Raw genomic sequence first — 14,624 nt, 5'->3', positions numbered from 1 at the left:
TGTCCATCTATTCCACAAATTATTATTCTCTCGGGTATCATGTCAGAAAGAGTGCAAATACTTTCATCTCATAATATTAGAGACTGATTACTCCTGTATCTCTCAAAATTGAAACTTCTTTCCCTTCTCCCCCGTTCTTCCTGAGTAAACTTTATCCACAGTGAAGAAGTCTTTATCCAGATATCCGCATTTGGTATGTGGGAGGCTTGCAAAGATAGGTTGAAGGTAGTGCTCGTAGGCGTGTCCCTTTGAAAACAAGGGATAGGAAAGGCAAGATTCGTGAACCATGGATGACAGGAGAAATTGTGTGACTAGCCAAGAGGAAAAGGGAAGCGTATATAAGGTCCAGGCAGCTAAGAATAGAACAGGCCTTGGAGGAATATCAGGAGAGTAGGACCAATCTTAAATAAGGAATTAAGCGGGCTGAAAGGGGCCATGAAACAACTTTAACGAGCAGAATTAAGGAGAATCCCAAGGCCTTTTATTCATTTATAAGAAGCAAGTGGGTAACTAGAGAAAGGTTAAGGAAGGAAGGTTGTGCGTTGAACCTGAGAAAATGGGTGAGATTCTCAATTATTACTTTGCATCAGTGTTCACTGAGGAGAGTGACATGATAATGTTGAGATTAGAGATTGAAGTTTGTGTTCTCTGGATCACATTGACATAAGGCGGGAAGATGTGTTGGGTAGGCTAAAGGATATTAAGGTGGACAAATCCGCAGGACCGGATGGGATCTACCTCAGGTTCCTGAGAGAGGAGAGAGAGGAAATAGCTGGGGCCCTGACAGATATCTTTGTAGGATCCTTAAACACAGCTGAAGTGCCAGAAGACTGGAGGGTTGCTCATGTGGTCCCCCTGTAGAAAAAGTGTAAGTAGGGATATTCCAGTAACTACAGACCAGTGAGCCTGACGTCAGTGGTGGAAAAATTGCTAGAGGAGGTACTGATGGATAAAATCTATTTCGATTTGGAAAAGAATGCGTTTATCAGTGGTAGGCAATGTGGTTTTGTGTGGGAGAAGATCGTGCCTTACCAACTTAATAGAGTTCTTTGAGGAAGTGACCAAGTTGATAGATGAAGGACGGGTTGTCAATGTCATATATATGGACTTTAGTAAGGCATTTAATAAGGTTCCCCATGGTAAACTAATGGAGAAACTGAAGCCACACGGTGTGCAGGGTGTTCTAGCTAGGTGGATAAAGAACTGGTTGAGCAACAGGAGATGGAGAGTAGTAGTTGAAGAGAGTTTCTCAAAATGGAGAAAGGTGACGAGTCGTGTTCCACAGGGGTCAGTGCTGGGGCCACTGTTGATTGTAATATCCATAAATGATCTGGAAGACGGCATTGGTGGTCTGATCAGTAAGTTGGCAGATGACACGAAGATTGGTGGAGTACCAGAAATCATAGGGGACTGTCAAAGAATACAGAAGAATATAGATAGACGGGAGAGTTGGGTGGAGAATTGGCAGATGGAGTTCAATCCAGGCAAATGTGAGGTGATGCATTTTGGGAAGTCTAATTCTCGAGTGTAAACTGTAGAGATTTGGGAAAAGTTGATGAGCAGAGAGATCTGGGAGTTGAGAGACTTCAGGCCATTGTACTCTGAAGCTGGCTGCACAGGTGGATAGAGTGGTCAAGAAGGCATATGGTATGCTTGCCTTCATTGGATGGGGTATTGAGTATAATAGCTGGCAAATCATGTTAAAATCGTACAAGACTTTGGTTCGGCCACATTTAGAATACTGTGTACAATTCTGGTCGCCACATTACCAAAAGGATGTGGAGTTTTGGAGACGGTGCAGAGAAGGTTTACAAGAATGTTGCCTGGTGTGGAAGGTGCTAGCTATGAAGAGAGGTTGAGTAGGTTTTGATTGTTTTCATTAGAAAAAAGGAGATTGAGAGGGGACCTGATTGAGGTCTACAAAATCACGAAGGGTATAGACAGGGTGGATAGAAGTAAGCTTTATTCCTGGGTGAGGGAGTCAGTAACGAGAGGTCACATGTTCATGGTGAGAGGTCCAAAGTTCAAGGGGGATACACATGGAAAGTACTTTACACAGAGGGTGGTAGGTGCCTCAAATGCATAGCAGGTGGGTGCAGGCACGGTAGACCCATTGAAGATACGTCTGGACAGATGCATGAGTAGGTGGGGAGCAGAGCGATGCAGATCCTTAGGAATTGGGCAATAGGGGTAGACAGTGGATTTGGATTGGCACAGGCTTGGAGGGCAGAAGGGCCTGTTTTTTTTGTTCTTTGTTCTTTGAGACCAGGCATTAACTCAAAACCCAGCCCCTGCCTATGCTATGCACTGTCCTTGACGTTTCCTGGGGTTTCCTTTACTACTTTCACTAATCCCAATGGCCGAGCCTCTTTGACGATATGTTTTCCCACAATGCCTTTCTTCAATGACCAGCAATGTGACTTCACGTGTCCACCTTACCACATTGAAAACAGCTGAGGCCTTTCACCTCTTTTTCACCCTCTTGGGCTTCTTTTTTCACCAGTGGTAAACTATTAACAGTGAGCTCTACTCTGTTTTGTAATGAAGGATCTCCCCTTTTCCCAATTTCTATCCCTCAAAGGATGAAATTCTGTAGGAAGCTAAATTTCATCTTATGTACCAATGCATATTCATCTGCCATTTCTGCTGCTCTTCTCACTTCTGGAACCTTCTGTCCATCCACATAAATTCTTATCATCTCTGGATGTGACTATTCAAACTCTTCCAGCAGAATAATCTCACTTAGAGCCTCATATGCCTTATCTGTTTTTAAGGCCTGCACCCATCAATCAGAATTACTTTGTTTAATTCTTCTGAACTCAACATAAGTCTGACCTGGTTCCTTCCTTATGTTTTTGAACCTTTGTCTATATACTTCTGGTACCAATTCATAGGCACTCAAAGTAGCTTGACCCCTCATCTGATAGCTCTGCAAATACCTCACTAACTCTGCCTACCAGTTTAGTCCGAACCAGCCACTCCATCTGCTTTGTCAATTTTTAAATGAAATAAAGAAGGTTTTGACATTTTTCTCATCAAAATGTGACAATGTTTTAACATATTTGTATACATCACTACCTTATCCCTTTATCTCCATTCTGTTACCTTGAATTTGCTGACTAATTTGCAACTTCTAAAGTTTAAATTCTCTCTCTCTCTCTTTCTTCTCTCTCTTCTCTCCCTCTTTCTTTTTGCTCAGCTAAGAACCTGCTCTCCCTTTCTTTATCTTCTAACTCCAGTTGTCTCATTTGCACTTTATTTTTTTTCTAAATCTACTGCACTTGTCTGTTTCTCTGATACACCTAAGTGCTTGACCAACTCCATTTCCATTCCAGCTTTCCTTTTATTCCTGGTTAAACCTAATACTAACCTCTTTGCTAATACGAAAAGTATATCCTTCCTCTATCTTCTAAAATTTCTTGGCAAATTTAGGAAACATCTTCAAACCCCAGAACCTCTTCACCAATAGTAAGAGCCATTTCCCTCACTTTTGATTTAACCAACCACAAGTAACCGAAATTAAATAAATTTTCTCACCTAAGTTTTATTTAAAGATCTAGGACACCAATTGCCAAATTGTTTAAATCTGCTGGGATCTTTTGTACCCCAAATCTATTCAAATCCATCCAAATCCCTGACTGGATCTGACCAAACTTGTCCAAATCCTGGACATCAAGCCCCTAAACTGTTATGACGCATAGGTCGAACCCCTTTATTAATTAAAATCAAACACCCAGAAAACTTCACCCTGCCTTGTAATCTGATAAAATGTGAATGAGCGACAGAGAACTCCTAATTTCCACTACTTAAAGAAAAATAACAATTTATTTTCCTAACTCTAATAGTGAACATGAAACAAAAACTACTCACAAATCCAAGCCCCCTTTTTCTTAACTAATTACTATCTGACCCCAACTCTATAAAAATGCTGTTCCAAAAACACACTTATTAAACATTACGTTAACGTAATCTCAGGCCCACACAGTCTATGTCTTCTTCGCTATCTTCAGTCTTCAGTCTGATCTCCCTGGTTGTCTTCTTACTTTTTACTGTGAGTATGTTTTACATGATAAAGTGCCGTTGATAGAGAGTGTCTTCTAATTTCTTTGAGAGCAAGGTGTTCGATGGGCAGTCACGTCTCCGGCTCTACTGCAGTTGCTCTCTCTGACCAATTTTCAAAATGCCCTTGCTTCTTATACCACCCATGACACTCTAAATTCTTATCATTTGATTGGTTTCTGGGTGTCAAAGCAATAAAATTCAAATTCCATTGCGTTTTAGTATCCTTGGCATAATTTAAACGAATTGGTTAAATTCAAATTGTTGTCAAAACAGCAACCAAAACTCGGTATCCAATTAGCAATGATTTGCTACGTCTATCTATTTTGGAACAGCTCATCTCCCAGCCTTTCCATTTGGACAGCTGAGCCTGCATTTTAAGTTTACTTCAAAATTCAGAAAACATTTTATTTTAAAATAAATATACATATTTTTGACTTTGTAACAATGTAAAAGAATGAAACTGATAGTCAAAGAAAACTGGACATGTATAATCAATACTGGTATAGATATTTTTAATCAATCTATTCAGATGTGTTTGGAGCAGGCGGGACTTGAACCCAGATTGTCTTGTTCAAAGTTAGGGACACTGTCATTAACATAGAAGCCCCATAATATTTTTGTCTAGCTTTGAACTAGGGGCCTCCCCCATGTATTGTGAATGCAGGAACCACTACACTGTGGAAACAGAAACATCACTGGTATATCTTCAATTAAGTTAAATATCACACAACACCAGGTTATAGTCCAACAGGTTTAATTGGAAGCACACTAGCTTCCGGAGCGACGCTCCTTCATCAGGTGGTTGTCAGTGTGCTTCCAATTAAACCTTTTGGACTATAACCTAGTGTTGTGTGATGTTTAACTTTGTACACCCCAGTCCAACACCGGCATCTCCAAATCATATCTTCAATTAATACCTATATCTCCACTAACATCATTAAACATGTTTGCACTTCTGAACCCAGCCACATTCTCTATTGATGTCATCAGCAGTTACTGATTGTTAATCTTTTGTTAAATCAACAAAAACTGACAGGAAAAACCAAAATGCAAAGGATGTTTGATTTTTTAGTGAGGCATTGATTGCTAGACTCACTGTTTAACTTCAAGAACAGAATAATGCTATTGTCCTAACATATGGTTCTGATTTTCTAAAATCTCAGGTCATTAGTTCCTTCCACAAATATCACGATACAATTTTGTTTGAACAGATGCCTTAACTTCAAATATACAGAAATGTAAAAACTCTGAAGTTTCTGAAATACTTTTGTACCCAGATAGTTTTGCATCAGGTTGTGAAATGCTGACAATCAGAATGAGTAAACAAGCACATTTATTATCTGAAGGAGCCATCAGGGTTTAACTGAAGTAAGGTCAGTGAATACAATCATCAGTCCCTTGATAACTTCTGATCCAGTGGAAATTCAATTCAAGAGTATTTCAACAATAAGTGTATATGAAGATATTTGGCTTCTCTTCTTGTGTGTAACAAATTGTATGCATTTAAAAAGTTCCCTTTCATATTGAAACAATAAGTGATTTTGTAGAAAATAAGATGTATTACTTTTGCAGTTTGGTTCCAGTTTTTAAATATATTTTTAATGAAAAAGGAGGAAAGAGTTTTTGAATGTTACAACAAATACAAACCAAACAATTCAAACCAATGTGTAAAAAAACACGAATTACATAGATAAATAAAGGGTCTTATTAGCATGGCGTACCCAAGTAGTTCAAAAAGGGACACCATGTCTTATAAAAATTCTCAGTTTTATGGTGCACCATACTGGATAGTCAAGGATAGTAGGGGGAAGTTGCGTGTGGAGGCGGAAGATGGGCTTGGATCGGTGCAACATCGAGGGCCCAAGGGCCTGTACTGCGCTGTATTCTTCTATGTTCTATGTTCTATGTTCTATACTGGTAAGCTTATGCTAGCCCGACAGCCCTGGGGATTTTCAGCCACCCATCTGAACAGAATGCTCTTTCTTGCACAAAAAGTGAAGATACTGAAAAGCCTTTTTTTGTGTGCATCTAATGGAAGTGGATTAACAAGGCCAAGAAGAAGAGATACCAGGTCTATCTCCACCTCCATCCCCAAGACCTCCTCTATTCTTCCTACCACAGCATTCCAGTATACCCGCAGCCTGTGGACACAGGACCAGAGCCAATGAGTGAGCGTGCCCATACTCACTTTGCATTTAGTACACACTGGGGATAATCCTGTTTTGAATTTTGAAAAGCGGTCTGGAATCAAGTGGATCCTGTCAAGAATCTTCAATTGCAGGGCATAGGCTCTGTTGCAAATTGAGATCTTTCTTGCATTTTCCCAGATATCCTCCCATACTTCAGAAGAAATCTCAACATCCAGCTCCCTGTTCTATACCTTACAGAGCTCCCTCATCCGAGGGAGCCTGTCCTAGTAGGTGATACAGAATTGCTAATAGAAAGTGTACCCTCAGCGCCTAGCACCCTCTTCTCCATGTTGGACCTATAAAAATCAGTTAGAAGTGTGGTCTCTTTTTGTCCGAAATTTCTAATTTGAAAAAACAGAAGAGGTCCCTACTGAGCACATCGTATTTCCAAGCCATTTGGTCAAAAGACATCAGTATGTCCCCTTCGAGTAAATCACCCAGACAAGACACATCCCTAACTGCCTATAGTTTAAACCCCGAGTCCATCATCCCTGGCTGAAAACCCAGCATACCAATATGGGTGTAAAAAATGATGTTTTGGCAATATTTCCCCCACTCTGATGCATTGCCCTCCACACCTTGACAGTATTAGTAACTATTGGGCTGTGACATTATTCCTTAACTGTCCTCATTTTGTCCAAAAGCAGCAGGCTAGTACGGGGGCATCTTGCCTGAGATGCTTCGATGTCCAACCAAAGTGAGTGAGGGTTCCCTCCCTCCCCAGTCACCCACATAACATAGCAATGAGCTGAATTGATAGTTGTTGATATCTGGGAGGCCCACTTCTCCCAGGCTGTAAGGTAACTGCAGTTAATCAGTTTAATTAGAGGTCGCAAGATACCAGATAAAGGAAAACCGTTCGGTCTTCTAAATATATGCTTATTAAAAAGCAGAGGAAGCATTCGCACTGGATACAACAGATGGGGTAGAATGTTCATTTTAATGAGAGCTATCCGACTTAACCAAGAGATCGGAAGCACCTCCCATCTATGAAGGTCCTGCTTGATTCTGTCAAATAAATAGACAAAATTGGTTTTAAATAACCGATCAAAGAGAGGGGTAGTAAATATACATAAGTAGAGAAAGCCCTTCTGGTTTCAATTATTATAGCTAGATAATATTGTTTATCATATGGCAGGCTTCATAACTTCATATAAATTTCTGGCACAGAAGAGGGCTATTTGGCTCCTTGTGATTGAGCTAACTGAAAAATCCTATTCAATCCAAGTACTTTTCAAATATGAGGAGGGTTTCTACATTTATTACCTTTTCAGGCATTGAGCTCCAAACCTCAGTCACCCTATGGAGGCAATAATTTCTCCTTAATTCCCCTCTGACCCTGCTAACAATTACTTTAGTCTATGTCCCATGCTAATTCACCTCTTTGGAGGAGATCCATCTCCTGATGGACCACATTATAGGAAGGGAGAATCCACAATCAAATTCGCTAAAGAAGAATGACCTTTGTGTATCAAAACTATATGTCGTTCAGTTTATGCACCCTTATTTCTAGCACTAACTTAAAATAACATCAACTTACTTTTATATAGTATCTTTAATGTGGAAAAATATCTCAAGGTTCTTCAGAGGTTTCAGGAAAAAAAGGCATGAAACTAGTAACAAACTAGGACCAAAATTTGACAAAATGGTCCTTTTATGGAAAGACTTAAAGAATAAAGCTAAGAAGCATTGTTTCCTAGTTCTTTCAATTTCTCAAATTTAAAATTCTCATCTTTGTTATTAACCATTGACCATTCCTTCCCATTTGCCATCCCTTCAAAACCCTTCATCACTACTCTCTACCTTCTGCCAGTCAGCCAATCCTCTATTCATGCAGTAGCTTGCTCCCACCACCATGGGCCCTGATTTCGCAGCCTTCTGTGTGGCATCTTTTCAGAGGTCTTCTGGAAATCCAATTAGATTATGTCCACTGGTTCTCCATTGTCTAACTTCCTCTTTACCTTTTAAAAGAATTCTCAAAGATTTGTCAGGCATGATCTGCCTTGACGAAGCAGTCCTGACTCAGCCTTATTTTACCATGTACTTCCAAATACTCCACAATCTCTTCCTTAAGGACTCTAAAACCTTACCAATAGCTGAGGCCAAGCTAACTGGCCTATAGTTTCCTGTCTTCTGCCTCCTTCCCTTCTGAAACGAGGGTGTTTCATTAGGCATTTTCCAGTGCTCTGGGTCCCTCCTGACACCAGTGATTCCTGAAAGATCACCCACCAAAGCTTCTACAGTTTCCTCAGCTATCTTCTTCAGTACACTGGGGGATCATAAATCACCTGGTCCGGGTAATTCATCCACCTACAGATCTTTCAGCTTCCTCAGCACCTTCTCCTGAATGATGGCCACTTCATCCACCTCTATTCCTTGCTCCCTTCCTCCCCACCCCTTTCCCGAATCTCTTGAAATTCTGGTATGCTGTTAATGTCTTCCACTGTGCAAACTGATGCAGAGGACCTATTCAGTCCTTCCAATTTTGTTCTCCATTACTACTACTACAACCTCATTTTTGGTAGTCCAGTGTCCACACTGGCCTCTCTCTTACCATTTAGATATCTAAAAAACTCTTGAAATATTCTTTTATATTACTAGCTAGCTTACTACCATATTTCATCTTCTCCCTCATTTTTGCTTATTTAGTTATCTTCTATTGATTTTTGCAGCCTTCCCAATCCTCTGGCTTCTCACTGATCTTCACCACATGGTATGGTTTTTTTTTCACTTTTATGCTGTCCTAACTTCCCTTGTCAGCGATATTTGCCTTGTCTCCCCCCTAGTATGCTTCTTCCTTGGGATGAATGTCTGCTGTGCATCCCACATTACCCCCAGAAATTCTTGCCATTGCTACAGCATTGTCTTCCCTCCTAGGCTCCCCTTCCAATCAAGTCAGGCCAGCTCCTCCCCCATGTCTTTGTGTACATTGATGACTGAGTAGGTATCTTAACTCAATTGTAAAATAATTACATCTGATTTAAGATTCTCCCTCTCAAACTTCAGGGTAAATTCTATTATATTTTGGTCACTGCCTCCTAAGGGTTCCTTCACCTTAAGCTCTCTAATCAAGACTGCTTTATTATACATCACCAAATCCAACACTGCCTGTGCCCGAGTGGACTCTACCTCAAGCTATTCCAAAAAAAATCTCATAGACATTCTATAAATTCCTTTTCTTGAGATCTGTTACCAATCCACCTGCATATTGAAGTCCACTATGATTATTGTAAAAGCACTTTTCTTCCATGCCTTTTCTATCTCCTGATTCATTTTCTTCCTCACATCCTGACTACTGCGAGGAGGCCAGCACACAGCCCTCATTTGGGTTTTCTTTCCTTTATGGTTCCTCAATTTTACCCACATTCTGACTCAACATCATTTCTTGCTATTGAGTTAATTGCATTTCTTACTACCAAGGCAAGCCTGCCTCCTCTGCCCATCTGTCTGTCCTTTCAATAGGACAGGTATCATTGAACATTTAGTTCCTAGCCTTGATCCCCTTGCAGTCACGTTTCTGTGATACTCTGTGAAAGTCATACCTGAGTTGCTCACTCTTAAGAAAAGCTTTTACCAACTTTTGTCTGATTTGAGGAACTAGAAAGCTGAGAAGCCTAAACTTCCAAGCTGTATTTCCACAGCTGTTCACAAAACTAGGTCAGCTGATGACTGTATACCACATCATGCTCCATCCTGAAATGAAACCAGTGTGTCTGCTTACATGTAGAAAAGTTCTCATCCATTCTTGGCAAAGTTAAAGAAGGAAATTGTCTCAATGGATTATTTCACCCATGATAGAAACATCAAGCTTATGCTTGCAGGTGGTCCCAATACCAAAACCCAATGGATCTATCAGAATCTGCATAGCTCTTACACAGCTGAACAAGACAGATGAACACAATTTCTTCTCTGTAGTCTGCGGATGAGAGCTTGGAAAAATTGGGGAAGCGTTCAATCTTCTTGAAGGGAATACAAATAATGGTTTTAGACAACTGCCCCTAGATGAAGAGTCTATGTTGCTTACAATCTTTGTTACACTGCAAAGTTTTGTTTCAAAAGATTAACATCAGCATTACATTCGTGCCAAAAATCTTCCACAGGGCAGTGTCAAGATCCTTGATGGACTGGATGCAGCCATAGGTCACATGGATGATGTGCTGATCCATGGATCCATACAGACAAAAACTGGCACTGGGCAATGAGTTCTGCTACAACACCTCCAGGAAACAAGACTAATAATCAACAATGAATTCAAAATCTCACAGCTATCTGTCAATTTCTTTCAGCAAATTGTGGATCCACCTGAAGGGTTGAGTTGGTATATTTGGAAGATTTAGGTCTTCAGTCTGAGTAAGTTGTACAGGGCAGTCTTTATTCAAGCTTGTACCAACACAGTTTCAACCTCCAAGACATTTTGCCATTTACAGCTCAAAACAACATATTTATATATTCTCACATTGCAATGGATACAATAGAGACATTGGCATAAAATAAACTCTATGTCAATCCTTTAAAACAGGATACAACTTTTTATTTTTGCAAGGTGCTGAGTCCTCTAATTTCAACAAGCATTCCACTTGTGTGTTATTTACATGAGTTAACTGTCCTGACCATCTGCTTGTGGAAGCCAACCCTTCCCTTATGATTAATGCTTGCTTGACTATCTCAAGTTATACAGATGGTCTCTGAACCCTGAATAACTTCTGACTGTATTGTGCGATGCTAATGACCTGCATTCCAGGGGTCCAACACAAATAACACAGTGGTTAGTGGTTAGCTCTGCTGCGCACGGTACCAGGGTCCCAGGTTTGATTCCAGCCTCGGGTGACCATCTGCGTGGAGTTTGCACATTCTCCCCGTGTCTGCGTGGGTTTCCTCTGGGTGCTCTGGTTTCCTCCCACAGTCCAAAGTTGTGCAGGTCAGGTGAATTGGTCATGCTAAATTGCCCATAGTGTTAGGTGCATTAGTCAGAGGGAAATGGGTCTGGGTGGGTTACTCTTCGGAAGGTCGGTGTGGACTGGTTAGGCCAAAGGGCCTGTTTCCACACTGTAGGGAATCTAATCTAATCTTAAAAACTGCTACTGCTTCAGTTGTTCATTGTTCTCTTTTATGGATATGCAGTTAAATTACCAGAATTACATTAACTATTTCCTTAAATGGATATATTTCATCAAACTGCTTGCTGTTTCCCACAAGCCATGCTCCAGAACACTCTGCTTCCTACATTACTCCAAACTGGTATCCTTCTAGCATTCCTCAATCCATACAGAATAAGAGCAGATAAGGGCTTTCTAACTTCCCCGAATTTGACTGAGCTCCACAGATTCAAAGATTTGATAAACCAAAGCAGAAAGTTCATGTCTAATTTAGCCACTGTTAATCAGATACAATATAAATTGTTTTGACAAGACAAAATATGGTGCTCGGAGGAAGTACAACAGAGAGATTTTGAGAAATCAGCTGATAATTTAGCTAAATATGACCCAGCATAACGTATCCATTGCCGCAGATGCATCTTCTTAAGGATTTGGCTTTGTACACTTTCACACACAGACAGATGGAAAGTGTTTATTATTTTTCATGTTTGTTGTTTTCATTAATAAGTAATTAGTGAGTGTTGTTATGCATCAGTAAATTTAACAAATGTGCAACAGTAGCAGTTAGCTTGTGAAGAGTTGCAAATGTTTTTGAACTTAACTTCAAGATAGAGACAAACCATGAACCCTGAGTGATGCATTTAAATTCTAAGGAGTTAATAAAAATGCTTTAGTGAATGCAGCAATTTCTTTTTATTATTCATTCATGGAATGTGGGTGTCACTGGCCAGGACAGCCTTTATAACCTATCCCTAATCACCCCGAGAGTAGTTAAGATTCAACCACATTGCTGTGTGGTCTGAGTCGCATGTAGGCCAGACCATGTAAGGATGAGAAATTTCCTTCTCTAAAGGGCATCAGTATATCAGATGAGTTTTCGTTAATGGTTTCATGGTCAACATTACACTCTTGAGTCCAGATTCTTTATTGAATTCAAATTCCACCATCAGCCATGGTAGGATTTGAAGCCAGGTGCCCAGAACATCAGCTGAGTTGTATTAATAGTCTAGCGATAATACCAGCAAGCCATTGCCTCCCCTGGGAGGCTGGGGCCAATGAGTGATGTTGCAAAGACGGAGTATCTTCTTGGAAAACAGCAAACATGTTTCAGTAGCAAGGCCTGAACAAGGAGGAGATGTTTATCAAAGAGGTGAAAAGTTTATATCAATAACAACTGAGACTCTACTGTCAAAAACTCAGGGATTCCGGGTGAGCATGAAAATTGGATACCAAATTGGCTTTACAGCAGGAGACAGAGGGTGGTGGTAGAGGGTTGCTTTTAAGACTGGAGGCCTGTGACCAATGGTGTTCCACAGGAATCGGTACTGGCCCCACTTTTGTTTGTCATTTATAGAAATGATTTTGATGAGATTATGGGAGGCATAATGAGTAAGTTTGCAGATGACACCAAAATTGGTGGGATAGTGGACAGTGAGGAAGGTTATCTAAGATTACAAAGAGATCTTGATCAATTGGGCCAATGATGAAGAGTGGCAGATGGAGTTTAATTTAGATAAATGCAAGATATTGCATTTTGGTAAAAACAAATGAGGGCAGGAATTATACAATTAGTGGAAGGGTCCTGGTAGCGTTGTCAAACAGAAAGATATGGGGCTCAGGTAAATAATTCTTTGAAATGTGCATAATAGGTAGACAGGGTGGTTAAGAAGGTAAAACAATGACTGCAGATGCTGGAAACCAGACTTTATTCCTGATGAAGGGCATTTGCCCGAAACATCGATTTTGCTGCTCCTTGGATGCTGCCTGAACTGCTGTGCTCTTCTAGCACCACTAATCCAAATAGAGAGTGGTTAAGAAGACAATTAGCACACTTGCCTTCATTGCTCAGACCTTTTATAGGAGTTTGGACTTCATCTTGAGGTTGTACAGGATGTAGGTGAGGTCTCTTCTTGACTACTGTGGGTAATTTTGGTCACCCACTTATAGGAAGGACATTATTAAAATGGAGAGCGTTCAGGAAAGATTTACTAGAATTTTGCTGGGAACGGGGGTAATAGACTGATTGGCTGAGACTGTTTTCAGTAGAGCATAGCTGGTTGAGGGGGTGACCTTATATAGGTGTATAAAACCATGAAGATTGATATAGCCATCCAGATGCCTTTTAAATGCTGCAATCGTACCAGCCTCCACCACTTCCTTTGGTAGCTCATTCCATACACGTACCACCCTCTGCATAAAAAAGTTGCCCCTTAGGTCCCTTTTATATCTTTCCCTTCTCACCCTGAACTTATACCCTCTAGTTCTGGACTCTACCACGCCAGGGAAAAGACCTTGTCTATTTATCCTATCCATGCCCCTCACGATTTTATAAACCTCTATAAGGTCACCCCTCAGCCTCCAGCGCTCTAGGGAAAACAGCCCCAGCTATTCAACCTCTCCCTCGAGCTCAAACCCTCCAACACTGGCAACATCCTTGTAAATATTTTCTGAACCCTTTCAAGTTTCACAACATCCTTCCAATATTCAAAAAGTGGCCTAACCAATGTCCTGTACAGCCGCAACATGACCTCCCAACTCCTGTACTCAATACTCTGACCAATAAAGGAAAGCATACCAAATGCCTTCTTCACTATCCAACTACCTGCGACTCAACTTTCAAGGAACTATGAACCTGCACTCCAAGGTCTATTTATACAATAACAGTCCAAAGGACCTTACCATTAAGTGTATAAGTCCTGCTCTGATTTGCTTTTCCAAAATGCAGCCCCTCACATTTATTTAAATTAAACACCATCTGCCACTCCTCAGCCCATTGGCCATTCTGATCAAGATCCCATTTACTCTGAGGTAATGTTCTTTGCTTTCCACTGCATTTCCAATTTTGGTATCATTTGCAAACTATACCTCCTATGTTCACATTCAACTAATTTATATAAATGACGAAAAGCAGTGGACCCAGCACCGATCCTTGTGGTACACCACTGGTCACAGGCCTCCAGTTTATTGTGAAAACATTTTCTATTCATGGAGGAAACTATGTTGATTTTGAGGCAATGAGAGAGTCTCACAACTAATCAGACAACCGTTATACTTTGGCAGAAAGACCTTAAATGGTGATCTTCCCTCACTGCCCATTGACAGCAGCTGCCCCAACCTTTAGTGCATCCCTCACAATGTAGTCCTGGATCATGGAATGTGCCAGTCTGCAACATTCAGTGAAGATTAACTCTTTACGCTGCAAGGCCACGAAATGTTGGGCACACTAAAGAGCATCCATGACTGAGTTGATGGTCCTCCAGGCGTAGTCAATGTTTGT

Source organism: Chiloscyllium plagiosum, chromosome 11, assembly GCF_004010195.1.
Source record: "Chiloscyllium plagiosum isolate BGI_BamShark_2017 chromosome 11, ASM401019v2, whole genome shotgun sequence".
Classification (NCBI taxonomy): Eukaryota; Metazoa; Chordata; class Chondrichthyes; order Orectolobiformes; family Hemiscylliidae; genus Chiloscyllium; species Chiloscyllium plagiosum.
The sequence above is the reverse complement of the archived record's forward strand: the minus strand, read 5'-3'. Positions refer to the sequence as shown.